Below are 15,799 nucleotides of genomic sequence, written 5' to 3' on the forward strand. Positions count from 1 at the left end.
AAAATAACTTAAGTTTGTACGGCAGCCACAGTTTTTCCCCATTCCACATTTTACTGGAGGTTTTAGGACTTAACGTCACATAGCTCCTTACCAATTTTAATTATCCTACCATTACGACATCCAGATATATGCAGTATAATATATTCCATTTGTATGGGAGGTGCCACGCCCCCTTTTTCCCAATTCCATATTTTCTTGGTGGTGTTAAGGATTGACCTCAAATAACTCCTTACTGAATTTCAATGTTCTGGCGTGTATACCTTCAAAGTTATGCAGTACCAAAGATTCCATTTGAATGGGAGGTTCCACGCCCCCTTTTTCCCAATTCCGCCTTTTCTTGGTGGTGTTAGGGATTGACCTCATATAACTCCTTACTGAATTTCAATGTTCTGGCATGTATATCTTCAAAGTTATGCATTACTAAAGATTCCATTTGTATGGGAGGTGCCGCGCCCCTTTTATATATCGAAATTATTTTTCCCTGTGTGGGAAATACGTTTCCATAGCGAACACACACACACACAGGATTTGATTTATATATATATATGGCTAAACCGATTTGGGATTTCAAAATCAACTAACCATCACCTCTCCTTCCTGTATCTTTTCTAAAAATTTCATGGCAATCTGTTGAGCCGTTCTCGAGTTATGGAGTGACAATCAAAATGTACACTTCTTTTTATATATATAGATATGTAATATGTAAGTGCGACACAAAACGAAAATTTCGAAAAGAATTGAGGATACCTTCATAAATAAATAATAGTTTAAAAAAACTAAAAAACACGCTTTTATAGCAAACCGAACTAAAAAATAGAAAATAATTTTCAATTAAAAAGAGTTTATATAACCGTAGTAGAAGGTCAAACAATCGTTTTTAGTTAATCACCTCAAAATAATATTATAATAAAATTTAAGTTATTAACAGAATAATTTAATTCAGAGTAAAAAGCATAGGGTGCATTTGACTACATTTCATATATTTCCTCTTAGATAGTTGCCAATAGAATGATTGTACCATTCAATATCACGCTTTTTACTGTGAATTAAATTATATTGCGTGTTTTTTTAGTTTTTTTAAACAATTGTTTATTTTTAATTTTTTAGTTCAAGTAATTTTAAAAGTTTTAGTCGAGAGTGATGAAACGTCGAAACGCCAGCGGTCCATGGATGAATCCAACCCCACGGCACCGAAAAGGGCCAAGACGCAGGGAGGCTGGACGCGGTCATTCGACGAAATTGCCAAGGGTCGGCAGATCATTATAGACGAGGGCAGCGAAGATGGCAGGATCCCGAAACAACAGTGGAAGTGGATCGAGGCCGCGCTCGCTACGGAGGCCGTTAAGGTTAAAAAGACAACCCTGGTCCACCGCCATCTTACACCGATGCAGGGTGGTTCCAGGACAATGTCAAGCTAATTGCCTGTGACGACGCCAGGTCGGGCAACCTCTATAGGGCCGCCGTCACGCTGATAGGGGTGGTATATCCGGGCGCGCGCCTCAAGGTAATGGAGGCGCGTGATATCCCCTCACGACCAAGGGCTAGAGCCATTGCGTTTTTCGCATAATGTGCAAGGTTTCAAATTTATGGCCATTTGGGGTGGTCACAAGTTCAATTGACCTTATGTCCGTTAACCTTATGTGAACCCACCATCACATTATTGCATTGTCATCGATCCTTGATACGTGTGCAAAGTTTCAATCAAACTTATGGCCATTCAAATAATAAGGCCAATTGACCTTATGGCCGTTGACCTTATGTCACCACACCATCACATTAATGCATTGTCATCGAGACTTGATACGTGTGCAAAGTTTTAATCAAACTTATGGCCATTCAAAGCGGTAATAAGGCCAATTGACCTTATGGCCGTTGACCATATGTCACCACACCATCAGATTAATGCATTGTCATCGGTCCTTGATACGTATGCAAAGTTTCAAATTAATCAGAAATATAGAAACCGCTGAAAATTAAGCTCAAAAATTCCGTTACATACAGGCCAAGCTAATAAAAGCGTGTTAATAATAAAAAAAGGCTCCAGTATGCTCTTTCGTAGATGTGCCATGCATCCACTTCTACCATTAATAAAGGAATGCGTTTTTCGCATTATGTGCAAGGTTTCAAATTTATGACCATTTGGGGTGGTAACAAGTTCAATTGACCTTATGTCCGTTAACCTTATGTGACCCCACCATCACATTATTGCATTGCCATCGAGCCTTGATACGTGTGCAAAGTTTCAATCAAACTTATGGCCATTCAAAGTGGTAATAAGGCCAATTGACCTTATAGCCGTTGACCTTATGTCACCACACCATCACATTAATGCACTGTCATTGAGCCTTGATACGTGTGCAAAGTTTCAATCAAACTTATGGCCATTCAAAGTGGTAATAAGGCCAATTGACCTTATGGCCGTTGACCTTATGTCACCACACCATCACATTAATGCATTGTCATCGAGCCTTGATACGTGTGCATAGTTTCAATCAAACTTATGGCCATTCAAAGTGGTAATAAGGCCAATTGACCTTATGGTCCTTGACCTTATGTCACCACACCATCACATTAATGCATTGTCATCGATCCTTGATACGTGTGCACAGTTTCAGTCAAACTTATGGCCATTCAAAGTGGTAATAAGGCCAATTGTCCTTATGGCCGTTGACCATATATCACCACACCATCACAATAATGCATTGTCATCGAGCCGTGATACGTGTGCAAAGTTTCAATCAAACTTTTGGCCATTCAAAGTGGTAATAAGGCCAATTGACCTTATGTCACCACACCATCACAATAATGCATTGTCATCGAGCCATGATACGTGTGCAAAGTTTCAATCAAACTTATGGCCATTCTAAGTGGTAATAAGGCCAATTGACCTTATGGCGGTTGACCTTATGTCACCACACCATCATATTAATGCATTGTCATCGGTGCTTGATACGTACGCAAAGTTTAAAATTATGTAAAGGGAAAGAAAGCAGAGTTTATTAAATTAAATAAAATTTTAAGAAAAAAAAAATAAAGTACTTAAAGTGCAACAAAATTAAGTGAAGTGAATAAACAGTTCCATATAAAAACTCAATAAGTGCACTTGTATTTTTTCCGGGTTTTAATGTTATCATTGTGGAAATATGAAGATTATAATGTTCGGATATTTAATGTTGGGATTCCAAGTGAGATCATTGTAATTTATATTAAATTTGTGAAGTCTCGAAAAAAGGATGAAACATGGTAATTGGATTGGTTTATTGACGCAAAATATAACTTTAGAAAAAAACTTTTCAAAATGGGTGTGACACCTACCATATTAAGTAGGAGAAAATGAAAAAGTTCTGCAGGGCGAAATCAAAAGCCCTTGGAATCTTGGCAGGAATACTGTTCGTGGTATTACATATATAATTAAATTAGCGGTACCCGACAGATGGTGTTCTGGGTCACCATGGTCCACATTTTGGACAATATATCGAAAACGCCTTCACATATACAACTACCACCACTCCCTTTTAAAATACTCATTAACACCTTTCATTTGATACCCATATCGTACAAACAAATTCTAGAGTCGCCCCTGGTCCACCTTTATGGCGATATCTCGAAATGGCGTCCACCTATAGAACTAAGACCCACTCCCTTTTAAAATTCTCACTAACACCTTTCATTTGATACCCCTATCGTACAAACAAATTCTAAAGTCACCCCTGGTCCACATTTATGGTGATATCTCAAAAAGGTATCCACCTATAGAACTAAGGCCCACGCCCTTTTAAAATACTCATTAACACCTTTCATTTGATACCCATATCATACAAACAAATTCTAGAGTCACCCCTGGTCCACCTTTATGGCGATATCTCGAAAAGCGTCCACCTATTGAACTAAGTCCACGCCATTTTAAAATACTCATTAACACCCTTTATTTGATACCCATATCGTACAAACAAATTGTAGATTCCGCCCTGGTCCACATTTATGGCGATATCCCTAAATGGCGTCCACCTATAGAACTATGGCCCACTCCCTCATAGAATACTCTTTAATACCTTTCATTTGATACACATGTCATACAAACACATTCCAGGGTTACCCTAGGTTCATTTTCCTACATAGTGATTTTCCCTTATTTTGTCTCCATAGCTCTCAGCTGAGTATGTAATGTTCGGTTACACCCGAACTTAGCCTTCCTTACTTGTTATAAATATATTTTTATTCCAAAGAGCAGCACCTTTCGTTGCGCCCAAATGCTGCACCAACTCTTCAAAGAGATATTTTGAAATTAATTCAAGACCTATGACTTATATGGAGCGTATGCCGTCTAGTTTGAATAACTATAGGGTTGTATTACATGCCGACAAACGCCCTGTTAATGAATGTGGTCGCTATAATGCCCCGACTACAGACGAGGTCGCAGTATTGATAGTTGACGAAAATGCTGGTCCCCGCGACATTGTCCTATAGTCCCGCGATAACACTCTCCATCATGTGTCTGAAATTCATCGTTCATATGACCCCTTGCAATACCCTATCTATTTTTAAATGGTGAGGGCGGTTACAGCATAAATATACCGCAAACTTCTCCAAGCAGTGGGGCACCTAACCCACAAAAAACAGTTTCATATATGCAATTTTATGCATATAAAATTATGATTAGAGGAAAGCTTTAATGCGCTTCATAGTTGTGGATATCTCTTTAACCAATACTGTGTGGACATGGCTGCTAAAATGATGACCGAAAGGTTGAATTTTATAAGAGCACACCAATAGACGTTGCGTGCAGATAATTATATACATATAAGGGTTGCTGTTAACGAGGATTGCAATCCTGAAAATATTGGTCGGTTGCCGGCTTCATTTACTGGATCGCCTCGATATTTGCATGAACGTACACAAGACACCCTCTTATATGTCCGTCATTATAGAAGGCCTGACTTATTTATAACATTCACATGCTATCCAGAGTGGAGTGAAATCAAAAACGAATTGTTTCCTAATCAACGACCAAGTGAGCGCCATGACATTGTGTCTAGAGTATTCCATATCAAACTACACCAACTCCTGAGCTTAATTACAAAACATGATATTTTTGAAAAAGTTACTGTTGAAAGGCAAAGGCGAGGTTTACCTCACGCGCATATTTTTATTTGGCTAATAGAAATAGAGTGATATTAGACTCAGCAGACGATTTACTTAAGTACCGTTATCTTTTTGCGTTTTGTTTTATTTCAAAGTTGTTCATTAATAAATCGTTTATAACTTTAACGAATTTAAAGTTGTTTGCATTTCATACAACAGAGCGTAGTACACTATTACCTTCGTAGCAGAAAAATACATGGCATATGTATGTGTATCTCTTCTTTTAAACTATACCCAAATAGCAAAAACTTAATAGATTTACTTTGCGGCGCAACGAAGTAAAGCTGCAGACATTGGTGCTTTATCGGTAACCTTATAACAGCTGATTCGACCAACCTTATGGGAATCAATGCAATCGATTATTGGTGCCGCTAAGGTCGTAACCGTATCGTAGCCAATCAATTGGTTTTTGGTTTACGATCGTGACGTTAAACAGCTGATTACGTTAGGGATACGACTACAGCGATACGACATACGGCACCAATGACTCCCGCTTAAGCCGGGTACTTTCTAGTATGCATATTGATGGATTTTAAAATGTCTTGGTATTTTCCGGATCACGATCGATCAGTAAGCATTCAATATAAAATAATAAAAAAAAAATTTAATTAAACGGGTTTATTGAAAACAATATTTACATGAAGTAATAATAATACTAAAAGCTTGAAAATAATTAGGTAGGTCCTAGGTACTGGTTATCACACTCCTCATCAATCTAGGGCGTTGATCAGACAATTAAATAAAAGCGTTGGACGCCCCAAATTTCTATTTATAGTTATAAGTAAGACCAACTGAACCTTGATCAGGTTATGCTTCGCCTCACATTTTTAGAAACCACTGTGCACAAGCAGACAACTCATCAAAAATGCGTAGTCTCATTTCTTCGTATTCTGTCCTACCATCTTTATGTTTTCTCGCCATACAACAACAACTAACCTGTTGGTGATAAATATGTTTTGAGCGTCGCTTACAGTTTATTAGTTCATATATGGTTGTTATTGTTAAATTTTGTTTACCATTACGTTTCTTTAATTGTTTACATCTTGTCTTAGGTGCTTCTTATATTGTCTTACTTCATGTTTAAAATTAGTCGATAAGCACTAATCATATGTGTAAGTTGTTAATTTTTATGTGCATTTAATGTTTTTAGTGTAATATTTATCTTAATTTCCAATCCTGAAGATGATTTCAAACTGAGGTCGAAATATCGACAACAATAAATATTGCATATGTAAAATCAAAATCGGTTTTTGAAATTTTGATATATATCTTTGTGTGGCCTAAATAAAAATGAAACAACAACACTAAGCCCAGTAATACCTACAAAAGAAACAATTCACAAGGATTGGTAAATCCTTGTTCGACTTATGGCATTAAAAGTATCCTAGACAAATTAAATGGAAAAGGGCGTAGCCACGCCCATATTGAAATTTTCTTTTATTTTTGGTTTTTGTTTGCACCATATCATTACTGGAGTTGAATGTTGACATAATTTACTTATATGCTGTAAAGATATTCAATTTTTTGCTAAAATTTGAGTTAAAAATTTTTTTTTTAAACTGGGCGTGTTCGTCATCCGATTTTGCTAATTTTTATTTAGAACACATATAGTAATAGGGGTAACGTTCTGCCAAATTTCATCATGATATCTTCAACAACTGCCAAATTACAGCTTGCAAAACTTTTAAATTACCTTCTTTTAAAAGTGGGAGGTGCCACGCCCATTGTCCAAAATTTTACTAATTTTCAATTCTGCGTCATAAGGTCAACCCACCTACCAAGTTTCATTGTTTTATCCGTCTTTGGTAATGAATTATCGCACTTTTTCGATTTTTCGAAATTTTCGATATCGAAAAAGGGGGCGTGGGTATAGTCCGATTTCGTTCATTTTAAATAACAATCTGAGATGAATACCCAGTAACTTACATACCAAATCTCATTAAGATACCTGAAAATTTACTCAAGTTATCGTGTTTACGGCCAGACGGACGGACCGACATGGCTAAGTTAATTTCTTTTTTCGCCCAGACCGTTTTGATATAAAGACGTCTATATCTATCTCGATTAGTTTATGCCGTTACGGGGTACTGTTATGCGTCAAAATTATTATACTCTGTGAGCACTGCTCAGCTGAGTATAATAATAACATTTGATTACTTAGCGTTTTTATGCTACAGTTAATGTAAGAAAACAAATAATTATTTATTTAATTTTTCAAATTTAAATTGCACTTTATTGTTCTTGTTGACAATATTTTGCGAGCCCTCTTATTATTTTATTGTAACTAATAATTTGCACGCAATTAAAAGCTATTTTTTAATGATGACAAAGAAGTATAACCTCTCACGTGCGTACATAAGTACACGCACGCTTTTTTATTTGTAGCAATGTAAACTCAATTCCTATATTCCAATAGATGTCGACTTAAGCTTAGCTTCGACCAGTGTTGTTGCTCAAAATTTAATGCACTGCCCCTAACTAGGGTTTTGTGATAGGAGAATACAATATGACATATATGCAGTTTCAAAACAGATGGAACTAATTAAGTGTGCTTTTGTACTTTTCTCTATTTATTCATTAAGAAAACAGTTATAGTACAAATACTACATAGCCGTTCTCAAATTAATAAATCTATTTAATTGTACAAACGCTCCCGTATATAAAAATAAATAATAGTTTAAAAAAACTAAAAAAACACGCTTTTATAGCAAACCGAACTAAAAAATAGAAAAAATTTTCAATTAAAAAGAGTTTATATAACAGTAGTAGAAGGTAAAACAATCGTTTATAGTTAATCACCTCAAAATAAAATTATAATAAAATTTAAGTTATTAACAGAATAATTTAATTCACAGTAAAAAGCGTGGGGTGCATTTGACTACATTTCATATCTTTCCTCTCAGATAGTTGCCAATAGAATGATTGTAACATTCAATATCAAGCACCCCACGCTTTTTACTGTGAATTAAATTATTCTGTTAATAACTTAAATTTTATTATAATTTTATTTTGAGGTGATTAACTATAAACGATTGTTTGACCTTCTACTACTGTTATATAAACTCTTTTTAATTGAAAATTATTTTCTATTTTTTAGTTCGGTTTGCTATAAAAGCGTGTTTTTTTAGTTTTTTTAAACTATTATTTATTATGATTTAAAAAGATTGTGCTCAAATAGGGTTTTGGCTATGGTTTATTATGGACTATTCCACTCAAAATTACAATACGGTGTTAGTTGTTGGGGGTGGTGCCTATGCTTGTAAAATTCATTCGCCTTTAATTCTACAAAAATGTCTTATCAGAAGAATGTGCAACGTTGATCGTCTAACGCATTCTATAGATCTTTTCAAAACACTGATCATTCTTCCCATGATACATTTATACTATTATAAAGTTCTAAAAATTTTTTTTATAAAGACCACGGCAACTTAGATATAAAACAAGTTTAAAAGATTTAAAAGGGTCGTATACTAGAATAATAACCTATAACTTAGCAAAAAATATTTTTGGGTTTTGTTAATAGCCTTATAAGTTTATCTTAACTTTCTGGTTAATTATTGAGCTCAAGGCCGTAAGGATAAATAAAACACCATGTATTTTGTGGTATTATAATTTATATAATTGGTCGATATTTCGGTTTCAATCTGTAACCATCATCAGGACTAAAAAACACAAAATATAATAACAAACATTAGGCAAACATAAAAATAGCAGGTGGATATTTTGCATATGGGCATATTTCATAAACAAATACAACTTACACAAATCAATGTACTTGATGGACTGATCATATGTTCGAACAGATGAATGAACAAAGACAAAACAGGAGAAAAGGTAAACAAAATTAAAGTACAGTAAGTATAAACAAATTTTCTTAAAGCATGTACAGTCAAGTATAAACAAAATCAACAATATATGTAACAACAAACAATAAAAAACAAATTTCCAAATCATCTTCTTGCTATTTTGTTGTTGTCGCCAAATATGTGGGTAGCGGGATATTCGCCATTGTTTAATGAACACTGCTCAACTCACATTGTATGTTGTTGTTGTTGTTTCAGCACTAAATTTCGATAGACGTGCGCACAGCCTTCTGTGTCAGATTTATAATTCATTCCCTTCTCATTAGGGGTGTTCATAATATGTAGCATTTCTAAAATAAAAAGCTTCTTATAAAATTTTTCTTGTCCAGAATGACGAAATTTTCAAAATCAGGGAAATGTCCAGTATCATTGCAATGGGATGACAAGGCCGTCTTATTGTCCGAGACATTGTTCCTTTTTCGTTTTATTTTAGAAATGCTACATATTATGAACACCCCTAATGAGAAGGGAATGAATTATAAATCTGACACAGAAGGCTGTGCGCACGTCTATCGAAATTTAGTGCTGAAACAACAACAACAACATACAATGTGAGTTGAGCAGTGTTCATTAAACAATGGCGAATATCCCGCTACCCACATATTTGGCGACAACAACAAAATAGCAAGAAGATGATTTGGAAATTTGTTTTTTATTGTTTGTTGTTACATATATTGTTGATTTTGTTTATACTTGACTGTACATGCTTTAAGAAAATTTGTTTATACTTACTGTACTTTAATTTTGTTTACCTTTTCTCCTGTTTTGTCTTTGTTCATTCATCTGTTCGAACATATGATCAGTCCATCAAGTACATTGATTTGTGTAAGTTGTATTTGTTTATGAAATATGCTCATATGCAAAATATCCACCTGTTATTTTTATGTTTGCCTAATATTTGTTATTATATTTTGTGTTTTTTAGTCCTGATGATGGTTACAGATTGAAACCGAAATATCGACCAATTATATAAATTATAATACCACAAAATACATGGTGTTTTATTTATCCTTGCGGCCTTGAGCTCAATAATTAACCAGAAAGTTAGCAAAAAATAGTTTTGAATCAATGCTATTTCACTTATCAAATTTTATTGTAAGAGGAAATGGGGAGACATTTTTGTTAAACGGGCGGTGCCACGTGTTATGCAGAAAAGTAGTTTATCTGAAATGAAATGTGCAATTGAAGCTCACGCTGAGTATATAATGTTCGGTTACACCCGAACTTAGACACCTTTACTTGTTTTTAATTCGAAAAGCCGTTTCTTTGTTATCAATCCGGACTTTTATTTTGGCCTTAAAAAATAAAAGTCGGGATTTAACTTTTACTTAGTTCTATCGGACTCAGGTAATAAAAATCCGAAAAAATTTTTTATCTTGATCCAAATATATTAAAAGTCCAAAATTATTAGTTATGCAAGGAATTATATTATACAAGGGATAACAGTTTCCGCCCCTGATATTCTTTGATGAATTTGATCTATTATTTCTTGACATATTTATTTTTGAATTTATTAAATTAACACTTTCATCACCCTTACTAGCAATCTGAGAATATGATTTTTTTGTCAATGACTTATTTATTAACACATTCTTATCAATTAATTCATTCATAACATTTTCCGTAGTTAGAGCCGGAAAAACTTCATCATCAACCGCTAAAATATTAAACCTATTAGACCTTGGATGATAAATATCTAAAACCTCCTTTCTACAAAGCTTCAGGGTTCTGACTTGATTAATCATGACCACGGTTTCCACGTTTGGCCGATTTGGACCAGAAATGGTCCCTTCCAACGCCATTTGGTCCGCTGGTCCCTTTTTTTAATTTTGGTCCTTTTTAGGCAGTAAGCACGATTTTGGTACTTTTCTTCCTTTTTTACTGAGGTTAAAATTCACAACTCTGCCCACAAAAATTGGCACACTTTCATTAAATCACATATAATCTTCAATTTACTTATGTATCAATTTACTTTTTTCACTAGTTGGGCTAAGAAAATTTTTCTCAAATGCACGTGTGCATCCAAGAAATTTGGTAGGGCATTCCACTCATGGAGATATTACGATGGCCGTCGAGTTAAAATTTGAATTGAAAACTAAGTAAAATAATGAAACTAGTTCGATTTATGGTTGTTAACACTTTTTACAAATAAATCCTATTTAAAAATTTGCTGGATTATTGTGGTGTTCCAGGAGTATTGTGGTGTTAAGGCACGCCGAATACTTGAAAACTAGGTAGCTTGGCTCTGTAAGTAAGGCAGGAATATTCCTGAAAGCGGTAACTTTATAAATGATTAACTAATCGAGATTGAACAAATTTACTTTTATATTCAGATTTTGAAGCAAATGTAAACAAGATTTTATTTCGAAAGAAGTGTTTTGTGTTTTATTCTCCTAGGTACAGAACCCCACCCTCAATAACAACGCTGTTAAATAATTTCTAGTACCTACTTAAATGTAATCAGGTTCCGTTATTGCACAGTTGAAACTTTTAAGACGTTTGATTTTTAAACTGAAGCCTGGGGCTAGATTCAGTAAATGTGAGTTTCTCAAAAATGACACATACTAAATCTAGGATTTGGTATGAAATTTCAACGTTCAGGGGAAAAAGTAAGCATCATTTATGATTTACTGAGTTTGCTCATAGTTCGGCTACACCAAAATGCAATTTTTTGAGCCTTTTCTTACTAAAACCTAACTACGCTATACATTTTGTTTCTTTCCAATTAACAACATAATGCTGGAACTAAGACCTTTGTCATCAAAACTACGTTCAAAACGTATAGTTAGTGAAGGCATAGACTTATCCTAGAAATTTGAAAATATAATACCTAACAGTAGTGTTTTTCTTTGTGCAGTTTGAATTAAGTCTCCTATTCGCTAAGTTTATTAAAATTTTGTATAAGAAACCATGGAAACATCCTGAAATTTTATATTTAACAACGGCTACGACACTTTTGTAATTTGCTTGTATCACCAAAGAGGATAAATGTAATAAGAGCCACCAGTCTGCTACGAGTGGCGAGCAACTCGCTGGAAATTAAAAAAAATTGATGCCTAATGTTTTCCAGGAGGGACATTTTCAATTGCCTAGCATTTATCGACGCCGTATAGGCACCTTATGCAAATGTGATTTTTGGAAAGAGAATTAATTAATTAATTAAATACAGTCGGAAAAATAAACACAAATACCCCACGAAATTGTATAAAAGACATTTATGCACATCTCGCCCAAAAAAAAACCTACGACTATCATAACGAAAACATTATACAAAGTAACGAGTGACGTCTCTTATTATATTTATCCTCTTTGGTATCACAATCAAATAAAACAAAAATTTGGTCGTTTTTTCTGTGATTTTGTCCTTTTTTTCGATGAATTTTGGTCCTAAATGAAAACATGGTGTGGCAACCGTGATCATGACTTCTTTCGACCAAATTTCACATTTATCTTTATTTTTGCATTATGTCCTGACTTTCCACATAATATGCAAACATTGGCTTGACATGCAGAACTATTACATTCATTATTGCCACAAATAATACATCTTTTTTTGCTTTGCATCTTAGTTGAGTATGCCCCACCACAATTAAGCACACAACTACCACAATTTAAGCATTTTCTCAAAGGAGGAATATAAAAATCAACTTCCAATTTTGTATATTCAAAAATTATGAATTTGGGTAGCTCATCTCCCGAAAAACCAATCTAAACAGAGGTAGTAGGATAATATTCATAACTGCAGAAATAGCATCCTTTATCAATTCATTATAACAACTTCGAACACCTCTAATAACACCGTAAAGCTGTAATGCTGATTTGGGAATAAAGGGCTTTAAAACTTTCTTCAATAGTCTTTTATCCTTTACAAAAGTATTAGCAGCATAAGTATTTTTGAAGAAAACCTTATATAAAGATTTCCCTACTGCAGTAATAGTTCCTATGTCTGAAAACCTCAGACTTTAATTTGACAATGTAATGATAGCCCATTATTAAACTTTTCAGTCGTCATAGCCGAACACTCTGAAGAATCCCAAAATATCTCCTTTAAAAGATGGGAGATATAAAACTAATAAAGGAACATTATCATTACCAATTACTTCTTCACCAGGCAAATTAGAAATATTATTATCAACAAAAATTGCTTCATTAACACCAGTAAGAGAAATAGCAACTACAGTATTGTTAATTGCAGAATTATCACACTGCGTTACAAAAACGAACTTTAGTTCTGTCCTATGAACCAAGCATACTTTTTTGGAAAGGGGAGAAAAATAAAAATACACGTGTATCATGTACACGTCAGCATTTTTTTATGTATAAAGTGTAAAGTTCGTAGTGTCCGTCTGTCCACCTGTGTGAAAGATTTTGGATCGATTTTTAACCCTTTTTCCATGATCCAATCGAGCTGAATTTTTGCAGGCAGACTCGTGGAAATGTCTGTATCACGTCAAATTAAAAAAAAAAAAATAATTTTTATCAATTCTCATATTTTTCTGATTTTTTTTTAAATTTTTAAATGGTTATCGTATTTTTTTTGTAACGGTTTCAGCTCATTAAAAACCGAATTTTTTTATTAATTTTATTATATTAAAATTAAAAATTGTTACATTAAAAATTTCAATGCTTTAAAGAAACTTAGGCCTTTTATTTTTGCATTGAAGCCGCTATACGTTCTTCTGGTGAGTACAGAACCGCTGGAATAACCGATTCTACATTAGCGTAGCGAATTTTTTTGCGGCAAAAGTATTGGTACCCCTTTGAAGAGATTTATAAGGTATAATCGAAACAGCTGTCGCCTTGTCCGTTCTGATGTCACATTGTTTAAAATTTTCCCAAATTATTAAATAACTTATAAAAAGAAAAATTGCTTCGAATAAATGTTTTCATACATTTAAAGCAATACGGGCAATCCCCGTTTAACTCATACAAATAGACAACATTGTTTAATTCTTTGTAGTTCTATAATATAGATCAAAAACAGCAACAATACTAGTTTTCTTTGAAACCGCCTTACCAACAAGCATAACTTTAACACATAAATACATACGAACTATGTAGTGTGTAAAAGAATAAAATATGCAAAGGAGGCAATTGGGAAAAAATTTACAACAACTAAGGCATGACGTGGCTGAATGCTTTTGTAACACTTCAACCATCGTAGGAGTGCGGGCTCAAATTCCACTCGCGGAAGAAAAGGCTTTGAAGAGATTTACAAGGTATAATCGAAACAGCTGTCGCCTTGTCCGTTCTGATGTCACATTGTTTAAATTTTTCCCAAATTATTAAACAAAATTATAAAAATAAAAATTTCTTGAAATAAATGTTTTCATACATTAAAACAATACGGGCAATCCCCTTTTAACTCATACAAAACTTTCATCAGTCAACTTGCATAAATTTCTATAGCAATAGTCGCACACGACTTCCGGAGTATACCACAAGTAAGGAACATAAGCAGTCTCAAATATTTTCTGAAACGATTTTAACCACTGTTTTCGTAATATTTTTAAAATTTTTACTTGGTGCGAATAAGCCACACACGTAGCACTGCATTTTTTCTCAGATGAAATATATAGAAATTCGTTTTTTGCACAACAGAACTTAAAACAGTTGTCAAAGTATACGTCTCTTAGTAGCGCAACTGTCAGCTGACCGGAACTACAGACATTTCCACGAGTCTGCCTGCAAAAATTCAGCTCGATTGGATCACGTAAAAAGGGTTAAAAATCGATCTAAAGTCTTTCACACAGGCGGACAGACGGACACTACGAGCTTTATACTTTATACATAAAAAAAATTCTGACGTGTACATGAAAATCGCCGATAAATGTGTATTTTTATTTTTTCTCCCCTTTCCGAAAAAGTATATTTGGTTCATAGGACAGAATATGGTAACGCGGTGTCATTAACAGAATTAATAGGACCAGCTACATCAATATCAATATCTTTATCATACATAATACATACATAGCTGAATCCCTCATTGAATCGCAAATATGATTATTATTACCAAATTTGACTAGACCATTTTTTGATAATTCCTAAAAATTTTACACATTTGTGACATTATTAATTTTAATTTATTTGACTGACTGCATCAGCAAAAGACGCCACCGACTTTAGAAACGGCCACGTCATAACACGTTTGACATTTTTAGGGGCTTTAAAAGAAAATTTAAAATTTTTTTAACTTCTAAAACAAAAAACAATATAGAAAATACCAAGGATATCCACGAAAAGAGGATAATCCTTCAATAAAATATGACGCTAAAATAACTCACCAGATCAACACACAAATCGCCAAAATCACTTTAGATAAATGATATCAATATAAATTAACACTAAAGAATCAGCATAATTATTAAAAAAGGACAAAAGAAGAACACATCAAAAAATTTTCTATTTATTAAATTTTTAATATACATATGTATATTTTTTCTTCTCCGTAATGAAAATTTAATTTTTCAACGATCCACTTTGCTTCAAAATTCAAAGCCGACTGAATATACAAGTATTAAATAATTATTAAAGTCCCAAATTACCAAATATTGCCAAGAACACATTTTTGTTTTGTTGTATGATGCAGTGCACGGACTTTACCACATTATTGGTAGATCTACTAACTTTTTAGCACATTTTCATTTTCTACCACTTCTACCATCAAAGCCCAAAAATCTACCAACATTTGCATTTGTAAGGAAATTAAGAAACGATTCAATTTCGAAGACGAAAAATTACACCTTTTGGAATATTTTGATGCAAAAAATATTCAGTCTATTCAAATGACAACG

At 33.8% G+C, this 15,799-nt stretch overlaps 1 long non-coding RNA gene across 1 annotated transcript in view; it reads right to left on the reverse strand.

Annotated features, from left to right (window-relative positions):
- The window catches only part of LOC137242815 (uncharacterized), a 28,438-nt gene extending 12,924 nt beyond the window's left edge, over nt 1-15,514 (reverse strand). Inside the window, exon 1 of the long non-coding RNA XR_010950368.1 lies at nt 15,290-15,514. This is a non-coding gene — a long non-coding RNA (uncharacterized lncRNA). The remainder of the gene's footprint in view (nt 1-15,289) is intronic.
- Between the last annotated feature and the right edge of the window lie 285 nt (nt 15,515-15,799).

Source organism: Eurosta solidaginis, chromosome 2 (assembly GCF_040869045.1).
Source record: "Eurosta solidaginis isolate ZX-2024a chromosome 2, ASM4086904v1, whole genome shotgun sequence".
In the NCBI taxonomy this organism is placed as follows: domain Eukaryota; kingdom Metazoa; phylum Arthropoda; class Insecta; order Diptera; family Tephritidae; genus Eurosta; species Eurosta solidaginis.